The following is a 5,580-nucleotide window of genomic DNA, read 5'->3' as shown; positions in this document are numbered from 1 at the left end:
GCTCCCCAGACCGCCGCGGGGCGGGGCGAGCGATCCCCGTGCGGGGAAACTGAGTCTGAGGGCCGGGTCTGCGGCGCCACGGGCACTGTGCGCCCAGTTAACTGACACGCGTGTACGCAGCTCCTCCGCTTGCGGGGCTCCGGCACCTGGTGCAGCACCTGCGCGTGTTTAGTGCTCAGTAAAATGCCCCCTGAAAAAACAAACACAAACCGGGAATTGGAGCCCCCACCCTGGTCCCCTGCCTGCCCAAAATCCGAGTAGTGAGAAGGTGAAGAGGAGTAAAACCGCAGTCTTACCCTTCTTGGATTTCTCCAGAATATCCTAGCACAGTGCCAGGCTCGCCCAAGCTTATTGGGTTGGAGCAATCAAGTGATAGTACTTGATCAAAATGATAGTACTAAGTGGTTCAAGGCACTGTGCTTTTACAAACTGGATATTTTAAGGAACCGTTTCTGTTTTCGTCTAAACACACACGGTCGCTAAATCCTTAAGAATATATTAATCAAAATAGTTATGGAACTTAGTGTTGGGGTTGAATTTTAGATTAAAAGCTACACCTTTATTTTTGCGAACTACCAATTTGACAAGGGCTCCTTCTCTGTCAGATGTCTTAACCTTGTAGGACTGATGGTGGAGGGAGGGATGAGGCTGCCCACCTTGTTGGTTTGGTTTTAACAGCTCAAAATCTCTTTATGTGTTAGGGTCCTTTTTTTTTTTTTTGAGATGGAGTTTGGCTCTTGTCACCCAGGCTGGAGTGCAATGGCCCAATCGCGGCTCACTGCAACCTCTGCCTCCCGGGTTCAAGTGATTCTCCTGTTTCAGCCTCCTGAGTAGCTGGGCCCACCACCACGCCCACCACCACGCCTGGCTAATTTTTGTATTTTTAGTAGAGACGGGGGTCTCACCACGTTGGCTAGGCTGATCTCGAACTCCTGACTTCAGGTGATCCTCCCACCTCGGCCTCCCAAAGTGCTGGGATTACAGGCATGAGCCACCGCGCCTGGCCTAGGGTCCCTTTTTATGTCCTGACTCTCAACTGGATTGTAAGAGCAGGGAACGATCTTTTACTTGTTTTTTAACCTGGCATGCCTGTAAGACTCTCACTTATTGGAGGCAGAGCTGCTGTCCTCCAACTTCCGCTAGACAGGCGGAAGCTGCGGAACACAGGGTACTCTAGTGAAAGGGGGACCTCAGAGGCCCACCTGGGAGGGAGATGCTGCTTGTGGACAAGCAGAAGATCTCAGGGGCCTCTAAGAGAGAATTTCTGCAATCTATGGGCAGGGGCCTCTAAGAGAGAATTTCTGCAATCTATGGGCAGGGGCCTCTAAGAGAGAATTTCTGCAATCTATGGGAGGTTGCCCAGATGTAGCCTCTGTGGGGCCTTTCAATTCTACGGGAAAAGGATTCAAAGAGTTAAGTGTCTGAATTAAAAATTGATGGACTCGGCCGGGCGCGATGGCTCACGCCTGTAATCCCAGCACTTTGGGAGGCCGAGGCGGGCGGATCACAAGGTCAGAAAATCGAGACCATCCTGGCTAACACGGTGAAACCCCATCTCTACTAAAAATACAAAAAATTAGCCGGGCGTGGTGGCGGGCGCCTGTAGTCCCAGCTACTCGGGAGGCTGAGGCAGGAGAAGGGCGTGAACCCGGGAGGCGGAGCTTGCAGTGAGCTGAGATCGCGCCACTGCACTCCAGCCTGGGAGAGAGTGCGAGACTCCATCTAGAAAAAAATAATAATAATAATAAAATAATAAATAAATAAATAAAAATTGATGGACTCTGAGTCAATTAGTCTGATAGTTTTCCCATCATCAGAAAACATCTATTTATCTTTGACCTTGCCTTTTCCTGGGTGTTGTGAAGTTAGAAATAACATTCCAGCAAAAATTTGGGAAGAAATCTGGGGTTATTTGTTGAAGGGAGTTTCTAAGTCTAGTGATTTTCCCTAACTCAATAGATTTCCAGATTTTAAGAAAAGAAACAAAGCACCTCTGAAGTTATTTGAATTCTAGGCACCAAGCAATCCCTGGGGTTTTTCTAGTTGTTTATGGGACTGGCCACTTTGAAGGCGCAATGGGGATTTCAATTTCTGATGGAAGTGCCAGTGACACTCATGGTCAGGTGATGTGGTTCAGGGGAAGAGCTTGGCAGATGGATCAGGGACATGCTCTAAGATGCCAGTGATGAGGAAGACATTGATACTAGCCAGCTCACTGCCTCTCTTTGTCATCTGTAGCTACCCATGTGTCCTGTTCTAACAGACTGGTTTTTCTGTGTGGCAATTCTTTCTTTCATGGACTCTGGAAACAAAGACTCTTCCAAAGGTGGGCACACTGCACAAGGGCCTTTTGAAGAAAAGTTTCTCAAGGATTTGGGGCCTATAAAGGCCATTCTCTTCTGTCCCACCCACCCCTTCCTCTCTGCCCTAAGCCAGTGTAAGTGAAAAGAGCAGGCAGTCTGACCTCACTCTCTTCATGTGCCACATCCTGTTTTCAGATTAATGAGCTCATTTGCTGGAAATTTACCAAGGGAAATAGTTTAATTTTGGAAAGTACCAAAAACTTATCTGTAGTCATTCAGCTTCATTTGGGGGGCTCTTGAAATGGAGGGGCATCACCGGAGGACCTCTGAATGCCCAGGGAGCAGCAAGGCAACAGAAATTGAAAGCGAGCCCAGTGAGGCTGAACCTGACTCAGAAAGGAAACAAAATCTTTTGGAGGCCACTCATGTCTACCCAGTTGAATTTTTTTTTTCTAAAAATAACTTTAAAAAGAGAAATAGTTTATCTGGCCAAAGCCTCATATCTGGTGGTCTGACCATGGAGCCATGACTGAGGAACAAGAAAATGAACACAGGGAAGCAGGCAGTGTTTGAGCCTCCGCCCTCTACCTTCTTGTCCATGTATTAATATGTTTGGCTTGTTCTAAGAGGCACGGAAAGGCTTTCAGTCTCCAGTTTTGCCCCAATCCCTTAGCAATCCGACCCTTGACATTGAAGTTGTCTGCCTAACCTAGTAGCCTTTGTGGCTCCTGCAGCCAGGGGGATTCTAGATAATCACAGATTTGCAAGCCATTCTGCATTGGAGATGATGAGATGATGGAGCACAAGTGATGTGCACCCTAGACTTTGCCTCTAAGCATCCAACCACCTCCTGGCCTGCACTGTTTCCCAGAGTAGAGATTTATCATCCATTCTAAGCAGAATGAATGGAACACGTAAGTGAATCCAGCCAGCTAAAGGCAGCCATTTGGGCAGGCTCCTGTTTGTCAACAGCCCTTAAAATGTGGAGTCCAGAATGGTTATCACTCCCTCAACCCCAGTCAGCCCTTTGGTGCCTTCTTCTCATTACCAGCAGCACGCCTTGTCTCTGTCATACGGCTTGTGTTCAGTAAAAACAATTAGTGAACAGCTTTTCTGTTAGCATCATTTTAATCTGCTCTGATAACTTCTGATTCTTGAACCAGGAAATTTAATTAAACAGATGATTACAATCTGTCAGCAACCTATCAGATTAGAAGACCAAATGGTGCTGGGTTCTTCAATCCAAATTCAGTATGTCCCTTTGGCACATTACACAGAACTGATATCAACAACAAAACAAAGAAATAAAACATGATCTTATAAAAATGATAGCATAACGTGTACTTTTTGCTATGGTCTGATTATTAAAAATGTCCCAAATTTCCTTCTGTTAATCTCCATCTTGGTTCTTATTACACTTATAATAACTAGCATTTTTTAAAACGTGCCTGTTTACAGGTTTCTTTTCTTTCTACCACAGAATTATGAATACATGAAATTGTAGGAATATATGAAAATGTGTATAGGAATATATGAAATTAGATGAATTAAAACCATGAAAGTAAAGCTGTATCTGATTTCATTGTTGTTTCCCCTGGCTTAGCATGATGCTAGTTACATAGGAGACATCACTAAATATTTATTCAATAAATGACTAATATGCAAGATGCTATTAATACAAATTTTTACTTATGGTAACAATAGTTAATGATGATTTCCCCACCATCAGAAAACATTTATTAAGTATCTTCAACCTGGCCTTTTCGTGTGTGTTGTGAAGTTAGAAATAGCATTCTAGCAAAAATTTGCAAAGAAATCTGGGGTTGTTTGTTGAAGGGAGTTTCTATGTCCAGTGATTTTCTCTATCCCAAGAGATTTCCAGATTTTAAGAAAAGAAACAAAGAACCTCTGAAGTTATTTGAATTGTAGGCACCAAGCAGTCCCTGGGGTTTTACTAATTGGTTATGCACTTTGAAGGCGCAATGGGGATTTCAGTTTCTGATGGAAGTGCCAATGACACTCGTGGTCAGGTAATGTGGTTCAGGGGAAGAGCTTAGCAGATGCACCCTTTGATAGGGACATGCTCTAAGATGCCAATGATGAGGAAGACATTGATACTAGCCAGCCTACTGCCTTTCTTTGCCATCTCTGGCTACCTATGCGTCCTGTTCTAAGAGACTGGTTTTGCTGTGTGACAATTCCTTCTTTCATGGACTCTGGAAACAAAGACACTCCTAAAGGTGGACATGCTGCCCCAGGGCCTTTTTCTGGGCTATGGAATTATTGCTCTTTCTTCACACTCACCTTTGGGAGGCTTGGGTTCCCTGGCCACTGGCTAGTACAGCACAAGAATAACGCAGTGTTCGAACTCAACAGCTGTTAACATCTGGCTGAGGAAGGATACAGTATGAAGGTTCCCATCTCACTCTATCTTGAGGACTCAGCCTGAGAGAGAAAAATCAAGGAGTGGGGAAAGCTGTTACTCAGAAATCAGAAGATTTGCTTTGATGTTGGAGGACTGTGGCGGAAAGTTCCTCCCATCCTTGAACCTTATTTTTCTTACCTGCAAAGTGGGAGAATGACTTCAGGGGAATCCTTCAGCATGAACCATTTAATTCTTTAAACTTTAATCATTCAAGCCCTGGTCCTGGGGAAGAGGCACATTCTCCCATCTGTTGAGGGGCTGTTCTCCCCACCTGTACTTGGGGTGGTACCAGGAACCCCTATAACGGGTGCTGGAAGCTTCCACTAGAGGCATGGTCTTTTTGGACTCCAAACATTTTGTGCGTGTTTATTTTTTTAGGGAAGCTATGTGAAAAACCTCCTCTGATGGATTTCTTTCAGAGCTCAAGCCAGGCAAATTCCCAGCACAAGCCAAGGCTTGGGAGCAAGAATATGTAGCAGGAGCAAGAGGCTAAGAACCAGGGTGCAGCTCTCACTCTCTCAAAGAATGCACAAGCTGGGGGTCGGGAGGGTTGTGAAAGTGGAGTTGATGTTTGCTCATCTCTTCTGAACTCCTTGTCTTACAAAAGGGGAAATGGGGGCCCAGAGAGAGAAATGAACTTGCACAGTCAGTCCAAGGTCCAGAAGCCTCTTCCTCTGTATTCTGATGCCCTATTGTCTCAAGACATCTTAGTAATAACTCTGTCCTTTTATTCCTGCATTCGTTTCTCCTTGGATATGTCTCCACAAGACTGAGTTTCCTGAGGGCCAAGAAGCAGGGCACAGACATCTCTGTAGGCTCCTTTGTGCCTAGCCTGCATCTTGTACACAGTGG

This window comes from Pan troglodytes, chromosome 11, assembly GCF_028858775.2.
Source record: "Pan troglodytes isolate AG18354 chromosome 11, NHGRI_mPanTro3-v2.0_pri, whole genome shotgun sequence".
In the NCBI taxonomy this organism is placed as follows: domain Eukaryota; kingdom Metazoa; phylum Chordata; class Mammalia; order Primates; family Hominidae; genus Pan; species Pan troglodytes.
Note: the sequence above shows the minus strand (reverse complement) of the source record.